The sequence below is a fragment of the Chiloscyllium punctatum genome, chromosome 2 (assembly GCF_047496795.1).
Source record: "Chiloscyllium punctatum isolate Juve2018m chromosome 2, sChiPun1.3, whole genome shotgun sequence".
In the NCBI taxonomy this organism is placed as follows: Eukaryota; Metazoa; Chordata; class Chondrichthyes; order Orectolobiformes; family Hemiscylliidae; genus Chiloscyllium; species Chiloscyllium punctatum.
In genome coordinates this window covers 143,182,141-143,208,422 of record NC_092740.1, presented here as the reverse complement: position 1 = coordinate 143,208,422, position 26,282 = coordinate 143,182,141, and the positions used below count along the sequence as shown (strand labels likewise).

Below are 26,282 nucleotides of genomic sequence, written 5' to 3'. Positions count from 1 at the left end.
TGAATACAACCGGCATACTGCTGCATGTGTGGATAAGGATTTCTGGCAAATACATCAGTTCCATAACATGAAAGCAATCACAATTGTACAGGTCTAGGGAGGGTAGGCTGTCATCAACATACACATGGAATCAAATTCTATGCTTATTGAGACAATTTATAGCTGCTAGACAGGAACAGTCCAAGCATAGTGGGAACATATATGTACTAAAAAATATAACTTAAAACTTGGCAAATCTAGGCACCATCAATATGTTCTAGTACAGAGTACTCTCTGGCCAGTGACAGGAGGACTGGTCCTTGTTAGATACGAGTGCAAGCAAACAATCTAGACTACTGTGACATTGATCCACCTGAAAGCAAGTGAGGTTCCGTTCAACCAGTAAATTTCCCATGGCCACCTCCCAAAAATTACAGGGAAACAAAGTTCCCTTTTAAATAACTAGCCACTAGTGAAAAGAAGCTTCTGAAACAAAAACCTTGTAGGCATTCATGCATTCAAATAGAAGGTCACACTATACTTACACTATTGTGCAAAATAGGTGAAATTTAATAATTGTGCTTGAACATATATTTAAATTCACAAATTAACGGAAGCATCAGAACAATTAAAAACTAAAAACTTTACAATTAGTTTAATATAAAAATAGTTAAAATAAATATGACCACAAACACAATTGTTTCAGCAACTATGCTTCAAAAAATACACAGACTCTCTGCAAATGATGGAACTAAGGAATCACCTTTGTATATGCAATTCTGATCATTTAAAAAAAAGAATGGGTTCATGGAATGAAAGCTACAGGCTGTTTACTTCACTAACTTCAAACAATGTTGATCTTATGCCTCTAAGTGCCCTATGATCTGTACGTCCTTGTTTGCTACAAGTTGCCTTTACTGCTCGCAAAACTTTTCACTGTACCTAGGTACATGTGACTACAATAAAACCAAATCAAATGTGGAACCAAAGTAACGACAGAAAGAAAAAAAAAGACAAAGCATTTTACAACTGCAATCTGATTAGAGAAGTGGATTTAATGCAACTCTTAACTTCTCCATTGGCAGAGAGATAGCTTAGGATACCAAGATTGTGAAAGGTGCTATGCAAATAGAAATTATTTCCTTCTTTGTGAACACGTGTCCTTTATTTCCTGAATATTTTAGGGCAACATTGTTTTTGTGCCGCAGAAGTCAGTCATGCATTCACAAAACAAAAGATGCTTAAAAACACAGTACTTTTGAACATTGAGAACAATGCTACAACGAAGCACCGCATGAAATAATGTCAATTAAATACTTAAGATGTTTTGTTGGCATTGGTTAGACTGAAACCTCCTTGGATTTTCCATCAGTAAAGAAAGCCATGGCAGAGTTTGTGTCTTTGAGCACATAGCTGGAACTCATTGTCTTGTTGAAATAGCACTCCCTCCGTAATGCTAGGATTACCAGCCTCAATTATGTCTTTAAACTGTTGGAGTGAAGCTAGAACCATGATCTTTTGACGCAGAGTGCAATCAATTGAATCAAGATTTAACAAGAAGAGCAGGCATGAGTCACAGTTGTCAAAAATGTCTTCACTATTTAACCACAAATCAAGACATTTCACCATGAAATAAAACATATAAACCAATGTACCGATAAATCCGAATGCAAAGGTTTCACTGGCATTTTTTTTAAGCCAGAAGTAAGATCAGGTTGAATTGAGACCATTCAATTCACCGCAAAATAAAAATCAAGCAAATCATTCCCTGGAATCTACTACAAAATATTAACTGCATGCATTCATGTCAAACTCTGAGCTCAAAAACTGCACGAATTTATGTAAAACTCTAATATCTCGCTTTTTAGATTAGAATCAATCTAAACATCAGGTCATAGACAGAGTACACAGGGGGCCAACACCTTCAACATATTGTCTAGCTATTGTTAACAGCTAACCCGAGAATACAACTTGTGATTTACACATGAAAGAAGTGAAACTATCACTGTATTCTAACAGATGAAAGACTTAACAGACAATCAATTCTTCAATGTATAATTTCAGTTACATCACATTGTAAATTTTTGCTATAAATTCTGTTACGATCGAGCCCTCCACAATCACCTGATGAAGGAGCGTCGCTCTGAAAGCTAGTGTGCTTCCAATGAAACCTGTTGGACTATAACCGGATGTTGTATGATTTTTAACAAAATATTAATACTTCATTGTAACATGTTGCTTTGCAGACGGGGAATTTAAAAAAAACTTGTGAATGCAAAAGATTATTTAATTTGTGTATTTGCAGCTTCTTCTAATGTTATTGTACAAAACAAACAAAAAAAAAGCGTCATCTAATTATTTGCAAATGAAAATAAGCGACAGAGTCGATTCCAGCACAAGACAGAGTGAAGATGGAGAGGGTCAGGGACACAGGGCCGATCCCCCCGCGGAAAACACCGGGAAATGAGGTCGATGAACCAGCCCAAGGGTGGGCCCAGAGATTGCACCTGAGGACCACCCCCCGCCCAATCCTCACCCCTTCAGCCGGACGGACGGAGAACCGACCGCGCGCGAGCCCCGAGTCCCGCCGCCGCCGCCTGCTCCTTCACCGACACTGAGTCCCCGCGAGCAGCAAATGCGGCCACACTGTCCCCGCCCCCATCACCAACCGGCTCGAGGCCTCGGCAGGGCAGGGTCAGGTGGGCCGTCAATCATCGGTGGCTCCTCCCCCAAACCAGGTGCCTTCCTTCCCCCCCCCCCCTCGACAAAATTTACATTCCCTCCCGCCCCCGCAGCAAGTACCCCATTCCCGCATTACTTCTCCCAAAGTCCAACAGCTCCATTCCCCAACTTGCCCCACGGTCACACCCTCTTTTCCCCACCCTCTCCCCCCTTTCTCCCCAATATCTTCTCCCTCCACCTTTTCCCTCTTCTCACCCACAATCTTTCCCCCATGCTCTTACCCCTCCCCCGCCCTCTTCCCCAATATCTTCTTCCCCCCACCCTTTCACCCTGCTTCCCTCACCATCTCTGTCATACCCTCTTCCCTTCCCCTCATGCTTCTCCCATCTCCCTCCCCAACCCCCCCTTCTCCCCCGACAATGTCCCCCCACACTCTTCCCCCTTCCCACCACCTGTTCCACCCCTCCTCCCGCTTCTCCCCTTCCCCTACCCCTCTATCCCCCTCTCCTCCCCCCTTTCACTCCCATCTTCTCCCAACTTCTTTCACACCCCATCCTCAACCGCTCTTCCCCCCACTGTCTCCCCCTCTTCCCCAACCCTCTTCCCTTTCCCCGACCCTCTTCCCTGATCCTGTTCTCCCGATCCTCTACCCCATCTCCCCTTCTCACCCCTCCCCCACCTTCTTCCCCCCCAACCTCTCTCCCCTTCCCCCTCCCCTCTCTCCATTCCACTATCCCCCATCCTCTCCCCAACCTCTTCCCCACCAACCCCCTCATCCCCACCACCACCCTCATCCCCACCCTTTCCCCTGTTCCACACTTTTCCCCACCCTGTCCCCCTCTTCCACTCCTACTCTACTCCCTCTTCTCCCCCTCCCTTTACCCCTCTCCTTCCTTATCCCTTCCCCTACCCTCTTCCCCCCATCCTCTCCCCTCTTCCCCCCATCCTCTCCCCTCTTCCCCCCACCCTCTCCCCTCTTCCCAACTCCTGTCTCCCCTCTTTCCCCCACCCTCTTGCCCCTTCCCCATCCTCCCATGACTTACCCCATCCACCTTCCATCCCTTCCCTTCCTCCTCTTGCCCCCCACCTCTTTCCACACACCTTCTCCTCCGCCTCTTCACCCCACCCGCTCCCCTCCCCCACCCTGTCCCCCTCCTTTTCCCCTCATCCCCACCCTCTCCTCTCCCCCCACTTCTCCCCTCCTCCCCCATCTCCCCCTCCTCCATTCCCTCCCCCTCCCCTCCTCCATTCCCTCCCCCTCCCCTCCTCTCCCACCCTGTACCCTCCACCTCTCCCACCCTGTACGCTTCACCTCTCCCTAACTCCTCCCGTTCCACTCCCTTCCGCTACTCCACTTGCACCCCTTCTCCTCTTCCCCCACCCTCCTCCTCCACCTTCTCCCCCCACCTTCTCCTCCCCCACCTTCTTCCCCACCCTCTCCTCCTTTCTCCCCAACCTCTTCTCCCTTCTCCCCATTCCCCTTCTCTCCCCCATCCTCTCCCCCTTTCCCTTCCCATCTTCTCCCCCTTTCCCTTCCCATCTTCTCCTCTTCCCATCCTCTTCCCCCTCTACCACCCTGTTCTCCCTTGCGTAACCCTTAATTTCTTTACTGCTCAAAACTCTAGCTATCTTTGCTGTAAAAACTTTCAACAAGGTAGCCTCAACTGCTTCACTGGGTTAGAGATTTTAAAAAAACTGCAGATGCTGGACTTCTCTACCTCCTGATACTGCCTGGCTTACTGTGTTCAGTGCTGAAAATGTGTTGCTGGAAAAGCGCAGCAGGTCAGGCAGTATCCAAGGAACAGGAGAATCGACGTTTCGGGCATAAGCCCTTCTTCAGGACAGGAGAATCGACGTTTCGGGCATAAGCCCTTCTTCAGGAGGGCCTTTTCCAGCAACACATTTTCAGCTCTTTTCCAGCAACACATTTTCAGCTGCTGCGCTTTTCCAGCAACACATTTTCAGCTCTGCTACGCTTTTCCAGCAACACATTTTCAGCTGCTGCGCTTTTCCAGCAACACATTTTCAGCTCTGCTACGCTTTTCCAGCAACACATTTTCAGCTCTGATCTCCAGCATCTGCAATCCTCACTTTCTCCTTACTGTGTTCAGTGGCCAGGGAATTCCACAGATTCACAATCCTTTGAGTGAAAAAGTTCCTCCTCGACTTAGTACTGAATCTACTCCGCTTATTTTGAGGCAATGCCCCTACTTCTAGTTTCACCCGCTAGTGGAAACAACCACCCTGCTTCTATCTATTGCCTTCAAAAATTCATGTTTCCATGAGATTCCCTTAATTTGTCTTAATTCCAATGAGTATAGTCCCGGTCTACTCAATCTCTCCTTATACGCCAACCCTCTTAATTCTGGAATCAACCTAGTGAACCTCCCCTGCATCCCCTCCAGTGCCAGCACATCCTTTCTCAAGTAAGGAGACCAAAACTGTACAGAGTACTCCAGGTGTGTCCTCACCAGCACTCTGTACAGCTGTGGCATAACCTCCCTGTTTTTTAACTCCATCCCTCCAACAATGAAGGACAATATGGCATGTGCCTTCTTATTTACCTGCAAACCAACTTTTTGTGATTCATTCACAAGAACACCAGGATCCCTCTGCACAGCAGTATGCTGCAATTTTTCACTATTTAAATAATAGTCCATTTTGCTGTTATTCCTATCAAAATGGATGACCTCACATTTACCAACATTGTACTCTATCTGCCAGACCCATGCCCATTCACTTAATCTATCTATATCCCTTTGCAGACTTTCAATGTCCTCTGCACTTTGCTTTACCACTCATTTAAGTGTCATTTGTGAATTTCACACACTACACTTGGTCTCAACGCTAAATCATTTTTGTAAATTGTAAACAATTGCAGTCCCAACACTGATCCCTAAGGCACACCACTAGCCACTGATAGCTAACCAGAAAAGCACCCATTTTTCCCCAATCTTTGCTTTCTGTTAGTTAGCCAATCTTCTATACATTCTAATGCATTACCACAAAGCTGTGCATCTTCATCCTAAACAGCTGCCTTTGTGCAGCACCTTGTCGAATGCCTTCTGGAAATCCAGATACACCACATCCATTGGTTTCCCGTTGTTCACCATGTTCATAATGTCCTCAAAGAATTTCAGTAAGTCAGTTAAACATGACCTGCCTTTCATGAACCCATGCTGCATCTGTCCAATGGGACAATTTCTATTTAGATGTATTTCTATCTTTTTAGATTAGATTAGATTCCCTACAGTGTGGAAAGAGCCCTTTGGCCCAACCAGTTCACACTGACCCTCTGAAGAGTAATCCACCTAGACCCATTTCCCTCTGACTAATGCGCCTAAAACGATGGGCAATTTAGCATGACCAATTCACCTGACCTGCACATCTTTGGACAGTGGGAGGAAACCAGAGGAAACCCATGCAGACATGGGGAGAATGTGCAATCTCCACACAGACAGTCACCCGAGGCTGGAATTGAGCCTGGGACCGTGGTGCTGTGAGGCAGCGGTGCTAACCACTGAGCCACCGTGATGATAGATTCAAGTAATTTCCCACTACAGAAGTTAAGCTAATGGGCCCATTGTTACTCGCCTTTTGTCTACCTACTTTTTAAAACAGTGACATCACATTTATGGTTTTCCAATCTGCTGGAACAACCCTAGAGTCCAGTGAATTTTAGTAAATTACTACTAGCACATTTGCTATTGCCCCTGTCAGCTTTTTTACTACCCTGGGAAGCATTTCATTAGGGCCAGGAGACTTGTCTACCTTTAGCCCCATTAGCCTGTCCAATACTATCTCTTTAATGATAATGATTGTTTCTAGGTCCTCACCTACCATATCCTCTGTGCCATCAATTATTGGCATGTTATTTGTGTCTTCCACTATGAAGACTAACACAAAGTACCCATTTAACACCTCGGCTATTTCTTCATTTCCCCCTTCTCATCCTTTAAAGGATCAATGTTTACCTTAGCCATTCTTTTTAGTTTTATGTATTTGTGAAAATCTTGCTCTGTGTTTTTATATTCTAAGCTAGTTTACTCTCATGGTCCACCTTACTTTTTTTAAAGCTTTTCTCATGGCTTTCTGCTGACCTTTAAAAATTTCCCAATCCCGTAGTTTCCCACTAACCTTTGTTACTTGGTATGCATTTGGTGTTGATTTAAAACCCCCCTTTATTTCCTTAGTTATCTTTGGGTGATTATCCTGCCTTTTCACTGGTACGTACTCTGCTGAGCACTGTGAAAAATCACTTTGAAAGTCCTCCACTTTTCCTCAATTGTCCCACCATATAGTCTTTGCTCTCTGTCTACCTTAGAAAACTCCTCCCTCATCCCAATGTAGACTCCTTTGTTTAAGCACAAGACTTGGATTTTACCTTCTCACCTTCCATCTGTACTTTAAATTCAACCATACCGCAATTGCTTCTTCTGAGAGGATCCCTAATTATGAGATCATCAGTTATTCCTGTCTCAGTACACAGGACCAGATTTAGGTTAGTTTGCTCCCTCGTGGGTTCCATTACATACTGTTCGAGGAAACTATCGCAGATACATTCTATGAACTCGTCCCTAAGGCTACCTTGATGGACTTGGTTTGACCAATCAACATGTAGATTAAAATCCCCCATGTTAAATGCCTTACCATTTTTACATGTATCAGTTATTTCTTTGTTTATTGCTCTCCCACCATGGAGTTATTATTTGGTGGCCTATATACTATGCCTATCAGTGACTTTTTCCCCTTAGTATTTCTAATTTCCATCTACATTGATTCAACCTTTCTCTCCATAGAACCTATATCATCTCTCACTACTGCCCTGATGTCATCCTTAAATATCAGAGCTACATCACCTTCCTTTCCTTCCTGGCTGTCCTTCCGAATAGTCTGATACCCCTGGATATTTAACTCCCCGTCGTAACCACTCTGCAACTAAGTTTCTATAATGGCCACTAAATTATTTCAGTACAGATTCCAGTATCTGCAGTAATTTGCTCCTGCATAAAGCCACTTAGTGCACTGCTGTTGACAAGCACTTGGTATGGAACATTTCCTACAATAATTAGACTTTGAAAAGTGTTTAAAGACTGTAAACTGATTGGGAATGCCCTCTGTCATGAAAAGCCCAATTCAACAGTAAGCTATTTTTTCTTTCGCAAGCTGAGCATGAGTCCATTTGATGCTGATGAAAACTAAAAACATTAGCAGTGCAGTTAGACCACAGCTGCTGTTGTTTAGCACAGATATTACTTCATACCAAGAACTGCAGTTGAAGTGTATACACCTTAATTTCTGGAATTTTCTCCTTACCTCAAAGAAGCACACCTCCATTCACATCATGTCTATCATTTTAATGCCTCCCAATTACACTTTGTAACAGGATGACTCAACATTTTCCAGGGATCGTGTCTAAATAAATCAGTCATGAATGCTATATTACTTGTAACACAATTTTACTATTTTTATAGCTTATTATTGTCTGAGCTGGAAGTCAAACACAGCACTTGGAAGACATTGAGTATTTGAGCACATTACGTACATGTGGCTAGACAGATATTTCAGAATTGCTGGAGGTAAAAAGTCAAAGGTCCTTCTAGTTCACCTTTCACCACCTTCATCCAACAAGTGAAACTACTTTGAAGTATTCAACAGACGAGTCAAGAATTATAGAAATATACAGCATGGACACATAACCTTTAGTCCAACTCGTCCATGTTGACCAGATATCCCAACCCAACTAAGTCCCATTTGCCAGCACCTGGCCCATATCCCTCCAAACCCTTCCTATCCATATGCCCATCTAGATGCCTTTTAAATGCTGCAATTGTACCAGCCTCCACCACTTCCTCTGGCAGCTCATTATATACCGCACCACCGTCTGAGTGAAAACATTGCCCCTTTGGTCCCTTTTATCTCTTTCCCCTCTCACCCTAAACCTATGCTCTTTAGTTCTGGACTCCCCCACCCCAGGGAAAAGACTTTGTCTATTTACCCTATCCATGCCCCTCATGATTTTATAAACCTCTATAAGGTCACACCTCAGCCTCCGACGCTCTAGGGAAAACAGCCCCAACCTGTTCAGCCTCTCCCTATAGCTCAAACCCTCCAACCCTGGCAACATCCTTGTAAATCTTTTCTGAACCCTTTCAAGTTTCACAATATCCTTCTGATAGGAATGAGACTAGAATTGCATGCAATATTCCAAAAATGGCCTAACCAATGTCCTGTGCAGCTGTAATATGAACTCCCAACTAATCTGACCAATAAAGGAAAGCATACCAAATGCCTTCTTCATTATCCTATCCACCTGTGACCCTACTTTCAAGGAGCTATGAAACTGCACTCCAAGGTCTCTTTGCTCAGCACCACTCCCTCAGACCTTACCATTATGTGTATACATACTGTTCTGATTTGCTTTTCCAAAATGCAGCACCCGTTTAAGTTTTATCTGTGAAACAATAATAGAGTTAAGGTTTCAGGTAGATGTCAAGAACTATGGCGCTGGAAAAGCACAGCAGGTCAGGCAACATCCGAGGAGCAGGAAAATCAACGTTTCGGGCAAAAGCCCTTCATCAGGAATATAGGCAGAGTGCCTGAAGGATGGAGAGATAAATGAGAGGAGGGTGGGGGTGGGGAGAAAGTAGCAGAGAGTACAATAGGTGAATGGGAGTAGGGATGGAGGTGATAGGTCAGGGAGGAGGGTGGGGGAAGGTAGCAAAGAGTACAATTTGTGAATGGGGGTGGAATGAAGGTGATAGGTCAGAGAGTGGGTGGAGTGGATAGGTGGAAAGAAAGATAGGCAGGTAGGACAAGTCATGGGGACAGTGCTGAGCTGGAAGTTTGGAACTGGGGTGAGGTGGGGGAAGGGGAAATGAGGAAACTGGTGAAGTCCACATTGATGCCCTGGGGTTGAAGTGTTCCGAGGCGGAAGATGAGACATTCTTCTGCTAGGCATTGGGTGGTGAGGGTGCGGCGGTGAAGGAGGCCCAGGACCTCCATGTCCTCGGCTGAGTGGGAAGGGGAGTTGAAATGTTGGGCCACAGGGTGGTGGGGTTGATTGGTGTGGTTGGAGGAGGATGATCAGCCATGATCATAATGAATGGCGGTGCAAGCTCGAAGGTCAGAATGGCCTACTCCTGCACCTATTGTCTATTGTCTAACTCATGAGGACTTAGAAGCAAAGTTGAGGAAATTTCTTTCTTGTACTAAAAACAGCTTCATTGCAGCCATTAATTTACAAGGCAAAAATGTGCCTCGTCATTACTGGAACAAAAAATGTTCCACATGTGCCATGAAAATGGCGGGGTTAGTTAGGACTCATACAAAGGCACATTTTATTTAGAGAAAGAGTACAGGGTAAAAAGAGCAGTTTAACAAGTTCAGCCAGATAGAGAAGGACAGAGATGCATAGGGCTGGTTTAGTTTCCATTCATTAATGAAGCAGAAAGCCTTCAGGCAATCCTGCTGAGGCTAAGGGAGTAAAAGGCAGCACAGTGGCTCAGTGGTTAGCACCACTCTCATAGCACCAGGAACCTGGGTTCGATTCTAGCCTTGGGTGATGATCTGTGTGGAGTTTGCATGTTCTCTCTGTGACTGTGTCGCTTTCCTCCCACAGTCCAAAGATGTGCAGGTAAGGTGGATTGGCAGTTCTCAGCAAAGGACTCATCTTCATCCCCCTCTGTCCACGCATCAATGAATTTAGTACACGCCGTGACATCGAACAATTCTTCCGTCGCCTCCACCTCCGAGCTTACTTTCACAATCAGGATTCCCGCTCACCTTCCGAGGACGCCTTCGCCCACCTCCAACACACTGCATCCACCTGGACACCCCGCGCTGGTCTATTACCTGCCCTCGACCTCTTCATTTCCAACTGCCACCGGGACATTAACCGCCTCAACCTGTCTACCCCCCTCCCCCACTCCAACCTCTCACCCTCACAACACGCAGCCCTCCAATCCCTCTGCTCCAATCCCAACCTCACCATCAATCCAGTGGATAAAGGGGGCGCAGTGGTAGTCTGGCGCACTGAACTCTACACCGCTGAAGCCAAATGCCAACTCGAGGACACCTCTTCCTACTGCCCCCTCGACCATGACCCCACCCCCCATCACCAAACCATCATCTCCCAGACCATACAGAACCTCATCACCTCAGGAGATCTCCCACCCACAGCTCCTAACCTCACAGTCCGGGAACCCCGCGCTGTCCGGTTCTACCCTCCTTCCCAAGATCCACAAGCCTGACCACCCTGGCCGACACATTGTCTCAGCATGCTCCTGCCCCACTGAACTCATCTCTACCTACCTCGACACTGTCCTATCCCCCCTAGTCCAGGAACTCCCCACATACATTCGAGACACCACCCACGCCCTCCACCTCCTCCAAGACTTCCGTTTCCCCGGCTCCTAATACCTCATTTTCACCATGGATATGCAATCCCTCTACACCTCCATCCGCCGTGACCAGGGCCTCCAAGCCCTCCGTTTTTTTCCTCTCCAGACGTCCCCAACAGTACCCTTCCACCGACACTCTCATTCGTTTGGCCGAACTGGTCCTCACCCTTAACAATTTCTCCTTTGAATCCTCCCACTTCCTCCAGACCAAAGGGGTAGCCATGGGCACCCGTATGGACCCCAGCTATGCCTGTCTCTTTGTTGGCTACGTAGAGCAGTTGACCTTCCGTAATTACACCGGCACCACTCCCCACCTCTTCCTCCACTACATTGATGACTGCATTGGCGTCACCTCGTGCTCCCGCGAGGAGGGTGATCAATTCATCAACTTCACCAACACATTCCACCCTGACCTTAAATTTACCTGGACCATCTCTGGCACCTCCCTCCCCTTCCTGGACCTCTTCATCTCCATTAATGATGACTTACTTGACACTGATATTTTTTACAAACCCACCGACTCCCACTGCGACCTGGATTACACCTCTTCCCACCCTACCTCTTGCAAAAATGCCATCCCGTATTCCCAATTCCTCTGCCTCCGCCGGATCTGCTCCCAGGAGGACCAGTTCCACCATAGAACACACCAGATGGCCTCCTTCTTTAGAGAGCGCAATTTCCCTTCCCACGTGGTTAAAGATGCCCTCCAATGCGTCTCATCCACATCCCGCACCTCCGCCCTCAGACCCCACCCCTCCAACCGTAACAAAGACAGAACGCCCCTGGTGCTCACCTTCCACCCTATCAAATCATCCGCCGACATTTCCGCCACCTCCAAAAAGACCCCACCAGCAGGGATATATTTCCCTCTCCACCCCTTTCCGCCTTCCGCAAAGACCGTTCCCTCCGTGACTACCTGGTCAGGTCCACACCCCCCCTACGACCCACCCTCCCATTCTGACACTTTCCCCTGCCACTGCAGGAACTGTAAAACCTGCGCCCACACCTCCTCCCTCACCTCTATCCAAGGCCCAAAAGCAGCCTTCCAAATCCATCAAAGCTTTACTTGCACATCCAATAATATCATTTATTGTGTCCGTTGCTCCCGATGCGGTCTCTTCTACATTGGGGAGACTGGGCGCCTCCTAGCAGAGCGCTTTAGGGAACATCTCTGGGACACCTGCACCAATCAACCACACCGCCCCGTGGCCCAACATTTCAACTCCCCCTCCCACTCTGCCGAGGACATGGAGCACCTGGGCCTCCTTCACCGCCGCTCCCTCACCACCAGACGCCTGGAGGAAGAACGCCTCAGCTTCCGCCTCGGAACACTTCAACCCCAGGGCATCAATGTGGACTTCAACAGTTTCCTCATTTCCCCTTCCCCCACCTCACCCTAGTTCCAAACTTCCAGCTCAGCACTGTCCCCATGACTTGTCTGGACTTGTCCTACCTGCCTATCTCCTTTTCCACCTATCCACTCCACCCTCTCCTCCCTGACCTATCACATTCATCCCCCCCCCACCCCCCCCACTCACCCAGTGTAGTCTATGCTACTTTCTCCCCACTCCACCCTCCTCTAGCTTATCTCTCCACGCTTCAGGCTCACTGCCTTTATTTCTGATGAAGGGCTTTTGCCCGAAATGTCGATTTCGCTGCTCCTTGGATTTCGCCTGAACTGCTGTGCTCTTCCAGCACCACTAATCCAGAATCATGTTAAGTTGCCCCATAATGTCCAAGGATATGCAGGCTAGGTGGGTTAGGCATGGGAAATGCAGCATTATAGGGTAGGGCAATAGGTTTGGTTGGACTATTCCTTGAAGGGTTACGGTGGAATTAGTGGGCCAAACAGCCTGCTTCCACACTATAGGGAGTTAATAAATTTGCGAAGTTAACATTTCAAATCCAGTGAAATTGGAGGAAGGCTAATTTTGATGATATTAGGCAAGAACTTTCAAAAACTGATTGGGAGCAGTTGTTCACAGGTAAAGAGACGTAAGGGGCAACATTTTCACGCAGTGGTGGTGTGTATGGAATGAGCTGCCAGAGGAAGTGGTGGAGACTGGTACAATTGCAGCATTTAAAAGGCATCTGGATGGGTATATGAATAGGAAGGGTTTAGAAGGATATGGGCCAGGTGCTGGCAAATGGGACTCAATTGGGTTGGGATATCTAGTCAGTATGGACAAGTTGGACCGAAGGGTCTGTTTCCATGCTGTACTTCTGTAAAACAGAAGACCCTTCACAAGAAAGGTCACTCGAAACATTCATTCTGCTTTCTCTCCACAGATGCTGCTAGAACTGCTGCGTTTCTCCAGCAATTTCTGTTTTCGTTCCAGTTTTTCTAGCTCACTTGAGAGGCCATCAAATGAAATGTTAATTCTGTTTCTCTGTCGAAGTACTACCAGACCTGTTGACTACCAGTATTTCCAGCATTTTATTTTCATTTCAGCTGCACAACATTTTCAGTTTTTTTTGCAATAATGGAATTTTGACTATTCATAACAATTGATATAAATTAGACATAAACGACATTCACATGAAGTAAAGAAAACTTTGGGTGTCAATGGTAAAAAATTTTGAAAACCAGAGGCTTAAAGTCCCTGTCCTTCTTACTCATGTGACACTTACCATGTCATGCTTCAAGTTAGTTATGTACTTTATCCGAAAACATTGTTTTCTGAAAGACTTCTATCCCAGTTACATTTGAATGAATTGACACATTTTGCCTCCACAATCTCCCAAGTAGGCTGTTCCTTACTTGATTACTTACTTATTAAGACAATGTTTTGGCAGATTAGTGTTGTAGTTTACCTTCCTTCAAACAACGGCCATGTTCTCTGGACAAGATAAAACACTTTGTTATGGATTACAATATCTAGTCCTTTTTGAAGCCTCAAATCACCTAACATATTATATTGATGTGTCAATCAACCCATGAATTATTGTCTAATTTTTATAGAATTCTTCTAGTTCATTTGATGTCTATAACAATGAATTGGATGTTTACAATACAACAAATGTTTCTACTAAATTACAAAAAAATACATTAAACAAACATTTATAGTTTTAAGGAATCCAATAAAATGTGTTGCCACTTATGAATTAATATTTACAATTTTATATTACTCCTCTCATTTTTGCTAATCATACAACTCTTTTAAGTTATTGTACACGAGATTCTATAACCAGCAATGGGCTAGTCATTAATTTTGTTTAATTGCTGTTGTTGATCAGGAGATGAGACTTTTTTCAATTGTGGGGATAGTATTGAGATCGATAACAAAGGACAAATTGACAGACTGCTTAAAGAAATTTGAGTTGTTTAGAGAAAGCCAGCATGAATATTGGACAATGAACCATATCCAATGAACTAATTGAGCTTTTTCAGGAAGTTGCTAGAATAGCAGAAGTGGAAACGTCAATGTGGTTTACACGTAGAATGCATTTGACAAGGTTCCAACATTTAACTAAAATAATAGAACATGAAATTTAAAGCAAATTATTGACCTGCTTGGGAACTGATTAGGCAGTGAAAACAAAGTATGGGGATAATAGACATGCTTTCAATGGGAAGAAAATGAGTAATAGTATTGCAGGAGGATTTCTGTTCTCAAGTATTTGCAACACTTATTAATGAATTAACTGGCAAATTGGGGATATTGTAAGTTCATCAATGGTACAGATATTTGTTGTATCTAGTGAGTTCCAAGTATAGTTTTAAATGCTGAAGGGCCTGGATCAATGGAAGTCCAAAGTGCTGCATGTAAACAGCTCACTGAAATGTAATGGTCAAAGAGAAATAAAAATTAGAATGACTAAAGAATTGTTAATATTTATATCTAAAATGTTAGAATATAAAGGGAAGGTTACTACAGCCAAATATAGATTCTATTAGATTGTATCTGGATACTGTATACAGTTCTGGGAAGTACACTTTAGAAAGTACATATTGACCTTGGAAGGACTGCAGCACTGCTTCACTAGAATGTTCCCAGGCCTTGATGAGAAATTGCATCGCTAATCTTCTATCCCTGGATCATAATAGGTTGAGGAATAATTTTATTGAGGTTATGAAGAGCTTGAGAAAAAAAAACAATCTGCTGGTGGGGGTGTCGAAGAGAAGGGGTCATTCACTCCTTCCTTAAAATATAAGCAAACTATTGTGGATGCTTGAGAGCCGAAATAAAAGCAGAAAGTGTTGGAGAAACTTAAAAGGTCTGACAGCATCGGTGGAGACAGAAATGAATCTTACCATGTTATGTCAAGGTGTCATTTTTGTTGAGTTTTATTGAAGGTTTCTCTCAATGAGGCCCAGTCAGCTTTCTTGCAATATCATTCCCAATTTACCTCATTAACTACATAAATATTGTTCAAAGTTATCCTAATTCACCCAACTGTCATAGCTGAATTACTGAAAACTTATGGATTTTGGTGCCAATGGCATTTTTAAAAGCCATTGTGCACATAATTAGCATTGTAGTTCAGATCTGCCCTGTAGGGTTCATAGATATTTGCCCCAGACACGGTGGACTGAGGGAAATTGGTGTCCCACTTTGAGGACAGACATTATAGAGTCATAGGTGGATGAGATGGTATGGAGGAAGGACATCTTCTTCCCTTAGGACTGGCAGAAGAAGCCTTCAAAGGAAATACCCAGCAGAGTAGAAAGAAAGTCAATGATTTTCTTCACTCCTCTTCAGTAAATGCCACTATCTTATCTCTGCTACCCTTTTACATACTTTATCTCTATTACTGAATCACATCTCATCAAGGTTGTCATGCAGTATCATCCCTCATTTGTGCTCACCCCATCCAATTCCCCCTGTAGCATCCTCCTGGCCACTAAAGCACAGATAGAATGCTAACTTGGCCAAACAGCAAGGGATGCTGGGTACATTGGCCAAGTAAAACTCTGAAATCACAAAACCCACGCAACAGACACAGTGCACAGCAGCCAGGTGCTAATGACAGTAACATAATGTGAAAAGTAATAGTTATCCTGAACACAGACACTCCAAAAACTTATCCACCAAACAAAGGACAGCGCACACAGAAATGCACCGGTCCTGCTACACAAAAGAAAACCTAACAGCAGCATGCCATTCCAAATGATTGACCCTGTTTCAAACTATTAAATATATCTCCCATTGGTCAGAACTGTTGAAAGTTCCAGAAAACCATTTAAAAGGTTAAAAAAAGGTTCACCTGCAAACCTGGTGCTCTTGGAATCTTCTGAGGGGACCAGCAAGGCAAGAGGCAGATACCAGTTGACCATCTGGAGAGAGAGAGAGAGTGACAGAGGACATGAAAGCAGCTTCGCTTACTCAGAAATAGAGCCAGAGATAGAGAGCAACTGTGTAAATCTATAGTAGACTCGGGAAATATTGTAACCTTAAGGGGCCAAATTGGAGTAGAGTTAGTATATTTAGTATTGAGTGATTGTAACTTGTTTCCTAATAAAGTTGGAACTGTTTTGTATTGGTACTGGCTTTTGTTTGTATTGATTTGATCACTTCAGTATTGTAAGACACCTGGGCAAATTCATTTTCACATTCTGGTTGAAGTTGTCTGACTTGTTTAAGGAGGAACAAGACAACACCCCAGTCCACTAATCCTGCATGACTTGCTTGGGACACCTCATCACACACAGTGGCACTAACATCCACTTTCATCTCACTCAGTGCTTCTCTCTCATTTTTTCCAAAGAAAATAGACCAGAATAGGGCAGAATGAGCCAAGTTGGGTGATGAGGTGCCTAACATACAGCTCCTTACCCCCTACAAGGAGGGTTTCCAGATCCTGACCACCCTGAACAGTCAAATGACCCAGCCCCTGGACTAATATTGCCTATAACTTAAAGTGCTGTTAGCCTCTGATTAAAGGGTGTCTTCCTTGACTTGACTGAAGACTATCCCTCTGGACTTTGAGACATGGACATTTGCCTGAAGAATATGCGGTTACTGTGTGAGTTGCTGGCACATGGTATAAATGTGAGATTGATACAGCATAGTGCTGCATAGCAACTTGTCTGCCCCATTTACTATAGACTGCTGTCATCCATGACAAGTTTTCTGGTTTTGTGTCTATATTAAAAAGCAAGACAAAAGAGAAATACTGTGCATATGTTAGCTCTGACTGAGGTGGCAAAGCACGAAAAGGCAAACGAAGCAAGACAGGGATGCTGTGACCATTCAGGGAAGTAAGCAAGCATTAAAAAAACAAATTAGCAGTTCTGAGATGTAGCCTGGTCCAATCCATAAGGTGGGTGCCAGTCCTTGTGCACAAAGTGTCTGTGCAGCATCACTTCAATGATGGTCACCAGTGCACTACAATGTCAAGCACTTGAGTGCAGGATCACACTGTAAGTGGCTCAGAAATAGGCCATGATAGTGTATGTGTGCATGGTCACTGCCATGGAGTGTACTTTGAAATGTTGATGCCAGATGTCCAAGATGGCTTTCTGTGGGAACAGGTGGTGAGCTGGAGGTGTCATGTACCACTTTGAATTTCATGTCGGAAGTTCTCAGTATCTACTTTCTCTCTGATGGGCAGTGGAATGGAAACCTATCTATTAGTGAGATGATATGAGGTCGTAGTGAAGATGTTAAGAGTGATAATCCCCTCTCTCCAATGAAAGTCTCACCTCAACATCTGGTATTTAGTTGGAAAATGCAATTAACTGCTACTGACATGAAGAAAACCCTCGCTCAACTTCTCACACAATTCTCCAAAATTTGTTGCATGACACACATTGTTTGGGGTCTGTCCAGGGTTAACATTTGAGTCCAATATGACACTTCTATGTTTATGAAACTAGAGCACAATTGTATTAGGCTCAAAATGTTAATTCTATTTTTTCTTTCCATAGATATTGCCTGTCCTGTTGAGTTTATCCAACACTTCTATTCTCTCATTGCTTGTCTGACCTGATAAAGTGCATTACTCCCACATCCATCTGAAATTGCACTTGCTCATTCTGCTAGCCTACATCATCCTGAAGTATTTTCCTTTCTCTTGATTGTTTATTTAAGTTCTTACCATCAACAAATCTTGAGATTTGTTTGCCTTATATCCAATTATAAATTCTCTCTATACTTGGAATGAAAGTGGATTCAGCATTTACCCTGAGCTGCAAACTTCCAACCCATCCGCGATTCAAGCAACATTCATTCACCTGAAGTCTTCATTTTCTTTCCACCAACTTTGTATCTTCTTATTCCAAGTACCTGACTTTTTTCTGGAAGCCTTTTCTCATGCCTAACAACAACCACAACATTTTATTTATCTTAAAAAATCAGTTGCATTTGCAAGACCACAACTGTGTTTTACTCTATTCACACTGGTTGTTATTCACCAATGCTTATTCATTTCATCTCAACTTATAGATTTTAAGGATTTGTCCAGAACAGTCATTAGTCTAACAGGTCTATAGATACCCTTCACTCCATGTTATCTCCTCAATGATTTTCCTTTTCTCTAAGAATCTGGAGGTTCCTTCAACAGCTGAATGCCCCTTCCTGACTGCCTAATATTATTCACCCAGTCTTGACAGTTTTAAAGCTTTTGAACTTTGAGAATAATTTTATTATGTTGCTTTCCTTTTTTTCCATTGCAGTATTTTCCATACGGTAATGATAAGGGAAGGCCTTACCTTTGGATATGCAAAATATAGAGTGAGGTTACTGCTCTAAACTTCCCCTGCATAAGCAATCATCTTAGCTAGTCTTGGCAGATGTATTCTTCGGATGTCAGAGTTCTTGGGCATAGTGAAAAGGATATCCTGCCTGATATGTTCTAATTTGAGGATAATACCAGAACCCAATATCTCATTCACAAACATTCCTTCCTTTCTTTTTCCCCCTACATTCTCCTGTACTGTATACATTCTACCACTTGCAGCACAACGTTGCCTAGAAAGTACTGCCGACAACTCCATCCATTCCCAACAGTGGCAAGCTTGCTATTCTCTTTATAGCAACGCTTCACACAGGGATGACAGATTCCATGTACCCTATTGAAGGGAACAAACAGTGTCCAACAGAATACAGATTGGATCTGGAGAGGGTGCAGTCAGGGGGTATTGACAAAAAGAGACCTTAACATCTATTTGATATCTGGCTAAGAAAGCACAATGAGAAGGCTAAGGACATCTGGCATGTCCACAATGACACTTTATCAACTTTTATAGATGCACCATAAAACATATCCTGGATGGCAACTGCTCTGCCCAAGACTGCAAGAAATTATAGGAGTTGTGAACATAGCCCCTTCCATCCATTGACTCTTTCTAAACTTTCTACTTCCTTGAGAAAGTGGCCAATATAATCAAAGACCCCTCCCATCTCAGCCATCTTCTTCCATTGGCAGAAGATACAAAAGTTTGAAAACGCGATTAGATTCGATTCACGACGGTGTGGATATAGGCTCTACGGCCCAACAAGTCCATACCGACCCTCCGAAGAGCAACCCACTCAGATCTTTTCCCCGACATTCACTGCACCTAACACCACAGGCAATTTAGCTTGGCCAATTCACCTAACCTGCACATCCTTGCACTGTGGGAGGAAACCCACATAGACACGGGGAGAATGTGCAAACTCCACGCAGACAGTTGCCCAAGGCAGGAATTGAACCCGGGTCCCTAGCACTGTGAGGCAGCAGTGCTAACCACTGAGCCAACGTGCTATCTGTATCTGCAACAACAGATTCAATAACAGCTTCTTTCCCACTGTTATTAGACTTTTGAATGAACCTCTGAGATATTAAAGTTGATCTTTCTGCACCTTCTGTGTAGTTGGACCACTGTATTCTGCATTCTGTTCCATTATCCTAACGTACTAATGTAAGGTATGATCTTCCTGAACAGCATGCAAAACAATACTTTTCACTGTATTTCAATGTATGTGTCAATAATAAATAAAATCAAATTAAATTTGGCTAACCCTAAGGGTGCATGCATATCCATTAGGCTGACGTAAACAGAATGAATTACAATTCCCAGAATTCATCCATTAGCCTACAGCATTTGTCTAGATGGTCTTATAGACAAACTGAAAAATCAATTGAATGAAGACTTTAATCCCTCTTTAGGGACGTAGAATCTGAAGTTTTGAGGAAATTGAAACCTTGGCTTCATTAATGGAAATCTTTATCATTTTCCTCTTTCAAAGTAACATGCATATTTGCGGAATATGAAATTGGACTGGACTTGATTCAACTGCAATTATTCTAGTAACGAACTCCCAATGAGCATTTGAGAACTTCCAGCCTAAGTGCAGCCTAATCACAGCAGTGTAAGTAATGCACAATTTTTTCAACTTAAAACAAAATTATTCATTCTACATCTAATGTCATCTGTTTTTTTCAAACATTTTCAGCTTTTGAAATAGAGTGTAAAAAGAATGACGATCAACTGAAATAGGGACAGGTTGCAAACAGCGTAAATATAGAACAATACAGAGCAGAGTTAAAAAGTGTGGTGCTGATAAAGCACAGCTGGTCAGGCAGCATTCAAGGAGCAGAAGAGTCATTTCCACTGCTGATGAAGAGCTTATGTTCGAAACGTTGACTCTCTTGCTCCTCGGATACTGCCTGAATGGCTGTGCTTTTCCAGCTTCACACTTTTCGACTCTGACCTCCAGCATCTGCAGTCCTCACTTTCTTCCAATACAGAGCAGGGCAAGAAAGTATCATTTCATATCATTTTGCATAAAATTAAAAGTTAAATGTCTACAAAATGTAAAAAGAATAGAACAAAGACAAAATTAACGCCCAATCCTTATTCATCAGTATTGCTCATCAGAAGTAGACATAGAACAGATCACAGGGAAAAGTAAATTCGGTGTCTACTGATCATCAGAGTTGACACAATATTAGTTGGCCTGATGTGCAGGAAAGAGCTTGACCATTTTATATGTGTTTATAGATATCTTTGGTTTGGCTGGGCTGAGATAAGAATTCGAATGTCACAAAGAACATAGGAAAAAGACTATATGGTCCACTGAATCATTTCTATTATTCAATACAATCATGGCTGATTTTTGACCTGTACTTTTCTGCCTACTCTCCACATCCCTTGATTCCCGGAGGCTCTAAAAATGGTCTCTTTCATCCTCAAACGCTTTCATACACATCTGTCTTGGGAAGAAAATTCCAAAGATTCATAATGCAGTGAATGAACAAGTTTAGGGTTGAGGGTTATCGTTTTGAAGATTTCAGGCTTTGCTGAACATGACTCATCCTGCCTATGTTGCTGAGCAGGAATTGGCCTGATGTTGCTAGTTAACTTGGGGATTGTGCCAACAATGTATCGAGACAACCCTCAACAGTAGTTGGCTGGTTTTGCAGCTTGATCACATGTTTGTATTGCTTGGAGTAAAATCAATCTTTTTGTGTTGTTCAGTTCAACTTAATGGTGCTGTTCGAGACTTGGAAGCATCTTATGTTTATGCGGCATGTCAGCTGTGGCTCAGACTTGAAACTATCTCTTGTCTATGAGTTGAAGATCATGGTTTCAAGTCCTAATTCATAGACAAGGCTACATTATTTGAGCTGAAACTCTAGCATTGTACTGCTTGGCCTGAAGTGTTTTTTTGGATATCAAACCAAGGTTACACATATCCTCTCAACTGGATGTAAAAGCCTGCAATGCTATTGGTCTGAGATAATACTGTTGGTGTCACTGAGTCTGGAAAAAAAGTTGCTACTTTTGCAGCACAGGGTCACATTAATGTTGCTACTGAACTTGAGGATGAATTGTGAGATAGCTGCAATATGAGGCATCCAACAATCTTTAAAAACTGCAAATATTGCTGTGGAGTTGGGAGGTTTGTGTATTTATTGCTGAGCTGGGATTTGGTGGAGTTCTTTGAGTTTTGTTGCTGAAGCTATAAAAGAGTAAGTCTATTGCTGTTATTGACAGTGAAATCATAACGTACCAAGAAGACCTAAAAATAAACAACAAGCTGCGTCTTTACGTTTGGGAGTCCACTTTCAGTTGAGTCCATGGGTGTCACCATGTAGACCAAGAGCTTACAGAAAACAGAATCAGACGTAAGCCCTTTAGTCCATTCTATCCCTTCAATGAAGTATCTTCCATGATATACAACCTCAACAAATACTGCCTTTACCTGCACCCTATAACACCTGCGGTCATCAAGCATTGCTGACCCCAAAAACCGCGCATGCGCTCGCCCGCCCGCCCGCGGGACTACACATGCGCACGTTGCCAAGCAGCGTAAACGTGACGCGTCGTCGCACACAAAGACATCACTGCGCATGAGCCAGGGAGCGCGTGCGGTTTTTTGAACTGGATTCAGTTGCCGGAGCCGGAGGTTGGTGAAGCCTCTCCGAATGAGGAGGGGACGCGGCCCAGAAGTTGTGGGGGGTAACAAGGAGGGTGTAAGATCTGGGGAGGGACAGGACAATACAGGGACGGCCCAGGAGCCGGGGAAGCCCTCTCCCTGGCTCTTTTCTCTTCCCCCCCTCCCCCAACAATCCTGGCTCCCACCCTTCAGTCACATCCCTCTTCCAGAGTCCCCTCCATTTTCTCGCGATCCCCATCTCCCCGCTCTCCGGGACCCTCCGGACCTCTCCCTCCGCCTCCTGGTCCCGATCTCCAATCCCAACTCCTTCCCCGAAATCTTCACTCTGACCATTCAAAGCGGGACGTGGTGTATGCGTCAGCGTCTGCTATCAAACACTTGTGGAGACCATCAAAATATTTCATTCTTAAGATTTAAAGTATAACTATTGGTCTTTCATTCGCCACTACTTGTTGAAGAGTGTTTTCAACTTCTCCAAGCCATGGAGTGCAGAAGTGTTTCCTAATTTCACAAGCCTAATTCAAATTTTTAGACTGTGTCCCCTGTCCCAGGTCCTGGACTCGCCAGTCAGTGGAACTAGTGCGATGGGCAGAAACCGTGTTCCCAAATGCATTTTGGAAACTTCAACCAAATAACCATTTAATCTTCTAAATTGTAAGGAATCCTTGGAGTACAGGTATCATTCTCTTTCAAAAGCCAATATTTTCTTCCTAAGGTGCAGTGCCCTGAACTGCTCAGAGCCTATAACAAAGATTTTCCATTGCTGCACCACGGTTTCTATACTGCTCTGTTCTAGTCATGGAGATATAAAGGCCAACAATACATTAGCCTTCTTGATTATTTTCTGAAACTGTTGGTGATATTTAAATGATCTATATCCATGGACTCCAAGGGCTGAATTTTTCCAAAAAATAATGGAGTGTCTGTTTTTTTGAGTTTAATGGCAGGTTTCCCTTTGTGAGGCCAAGTGACTTTTCTTGCGATCATCTGAAACTAGTCTCGCTAGTTAGATATGGTGTGCCTATGACAGCCCTCTCATACAGTGTGAGCCCATTTCTACCAATTTCTTCTGATGGAAGTACTCACCACTTCTGGGATATCCCAGGATCGCTGGCACTGGCACCATCTTTGACTCACCAGTGCAACAACATAGAGTTTATATTCAGCAATGTAAGGGCACAACAGCAACAAACCAACACTTCCCACAAAACATAGGTGGCATGTCTGACACCACCTTGAACACTGTACATTCCGACTCATCGCTCTTTAAGCACCAGGCCCCAAAGTTTGCTTGTTCTTCACCATGTTCCTCTTAAAACCCTCTACGTAACTGCTACTGTTTCATAGTGATCATCATGACCCTGCTTTGCCAGTTCCAGTTGTGCAGAGAATGCTAGGATAATTTTGCATTCTGTGTCTGGAGTATACTGTAAGGCCCTTCCCTCATCCCCCCACATACCAATCAAAACAATGGAACCTCATTTTGGGAGACCTATTTCCTGGGCAGTATTATATCTCTGCTTAGCCTCAGAATCATCAGCTATGGTCACAGTGGTCATATTATTCCTCAAAACGTCAATTCTCCTGCTCTTTGGATACTACCTGACCTGTGCTTTTCCAGCACTACACTTTTCAACTCATGTTATTCCTCCCATAACCATCTTTACAGGGCATCTGGCATCTCAAATGCAGCATGGATTTGAGCGTTCTCAGGGATGTAGGCATCATGTACCAAGGTACCATGTATAAACTTCTCAAAGAGTGTTGTGAGGGAACATTGTGCAGAGGATGTTCAGCAGGAGTTGCCGAGACATCACCACAATGAGAGAACTGATGGGAGCATTGGGCAACACACCAAAATAATCTTGTAAGAATGAGATGGCTGAATGACTACTGAAAATTGTTCCCTAGTAATACAAGAATGTATATGCAATATTATGAACAATGAATATAGGATCAACGAATAGCACGGACCCCTGTGGTAATGATGATTGCTTGCACATCGATGGAATGGAGCCATGTCTTTTTAATAAACTTAGCTGCGTTTGAAATAATTCTGTCAGTGAGATGTGTGTACAATTTCTTACGTCCTGCACATGGGGAACACCAGCTATGTTGCTGTATTCCACTACCTGGGCTGCAGAACTGATCTTATCATGGGGGAATAAAGTGAGGCACAAATTACATCAGTATCGGCCTTAATACTCTTCATAGAATCCCTACAGCATGGAAACAGGCCCTTCGGCCCTACAAATCGACACCAACCCTTCGAAGAGTATCCCAGCCAAACCTGTTCCCCATTACTCTACATTTACCCCTAACCTACACATCCCTGAACACAATGGGCAATCTAGCATGGCCAATTCAACTAACCTATACATCTTTGGATTGTGGGAAGAAACCAGAGCACCAGCAGGAAACCCACACAGACATGGGAAGAATGCACAAAACTCCACACAGACATTTGCTAAGACTGGAATTGAACCCAGGTCCCTGGTGCTGTGAGGCCACAGTGCTAACCACTGAGCCACCATGCTGCCCTATTTGGCTGGGCAACTGAGAAGTACTACGTAGTTGTCATACGTCCTCACTGGTTTGAAAGGAACCAGTTGCCTAAATGTTCTCCAGATCTGTCACCTTGACAACCACTGGGATAAGATGACCACCCAAACCTCGGGTCACAGATTCTGCTCCAGCCTTTGGCATAATTCACATCCTGAGGGCACCTTCAGCTGTGACCTCTTCATGTGGAGTCTATGTGGCAGCAGCTGGCCCTGGGTTTGCTGACACATCTGTACCTCTTCCTTCGTTGCTCCACAACAACAGAAAATATAACCTTTATTGTGGCTGGAATCGGTGCAGATCAGAAAAAAACAATAAGTCCTCACTAATGTGAGCAGTCAGCATCCATATTGTGACTCTCCCAGGCTCAGCCTGGTTACTACGTCAAGCCACGCACCTGCCAACACCATCCCTCAGCACTTTACTCCTGGCCACCAACACAATGCACACTCGCATGACTGAGGCAACAGTGGTGGGAACAGCTATATGCCCCACCTCCTACAGTATTCCCATATCTGTCCATGTACCTTCAGCTTTCCTCCTTATATATTGATCATCCATTCCCTTGTGCCTTTGGCACTTCAGTTTCTGTCTTCACTGTCCAGTATTGATTTCCCAACCCTCAACTGTGTCTCTGTTACCTCCCCAACTCTTCACGTTTATTGAGCTGACTCCCCAGGACTGACCATTGTCCAGTCCCTTGGACGGACTAATGGCTCTCTCTGTACATATCCCCAAGAATCTTTTATTTGCATTGGACCTGTCAGACTGACCATAGCCCCACTGCAATGAGACAGAGCCCCTGACCCAAATTGCTATTTGACCATGTCAAAGTCCCTGACTTTCTGCCCTTGACTGACCGTATCAAGATTCCCTGACCAAAGTTGCCACACAGCTGTGGGCCACTGCAATTTCTGGGACGTTCCACACAATGATTGGTGTGTCAACGCATTGGCATCTGGTCCTCAAAGCTGTTATTGCATAGTGACATTGGAAGTCAGCATTGTGGGAAAAAAATATTCCAGCGAGTATAAACCCTGAAGGATGGCAGACCCCTGGACTTGACTGAGGACAGCTCCCCTTCGACCTTCAGACATGGCCATTTAGTTGATACGCATCCTGTGTGTTTTCTGCAGAAGTTGCTGACACAGACTGTAGGTGTGAAATTGATGCAGCAATGTGCTATTCAGCAATATGTCCACACCTTTGACGGACAAATAAGACAAACTTCCTGGCTTTCTGTCTGCGCTAAACAGTGGAAGTATTATGAGACTCTAAGGTCTGTATAAGAGGCAAAGTGCAAAAAGGCAATGTAAGGCAAAGCAAGGAT

The 26,282-nt window shown here is 44.1% G+C and overlaps 1 protein-coding gene across 5 annotated transcripts in view; it reads right to left on the bottom strand.

Moving 5' to 3' along the window:
* Positions 1–2,635, bottom strand: part of LOC140491197 (uncharacterized) — a 122,101-nt gene extending 119,466 nt beyond the window's left edge. For 2 of the 5 annotated variants that reach the window (XM_072589203.1, XM_072589194.1), the window contains exon 1: positions 2,516–2,634. The gene's annotated coding sequence lies outside the window, so the exon portion shown is untranslated. Of the gene's footprint in view, positions 1–2,515 lie in introns of all 5 variants that reach the window. The other 3 variants (XM_072589179.1, XM_072589186.1, XM_072589200.1) reach the window with 3 other exon arrangements.
* Positions 2,636–26,282: the final 23,647 nt, after the last annotated feature.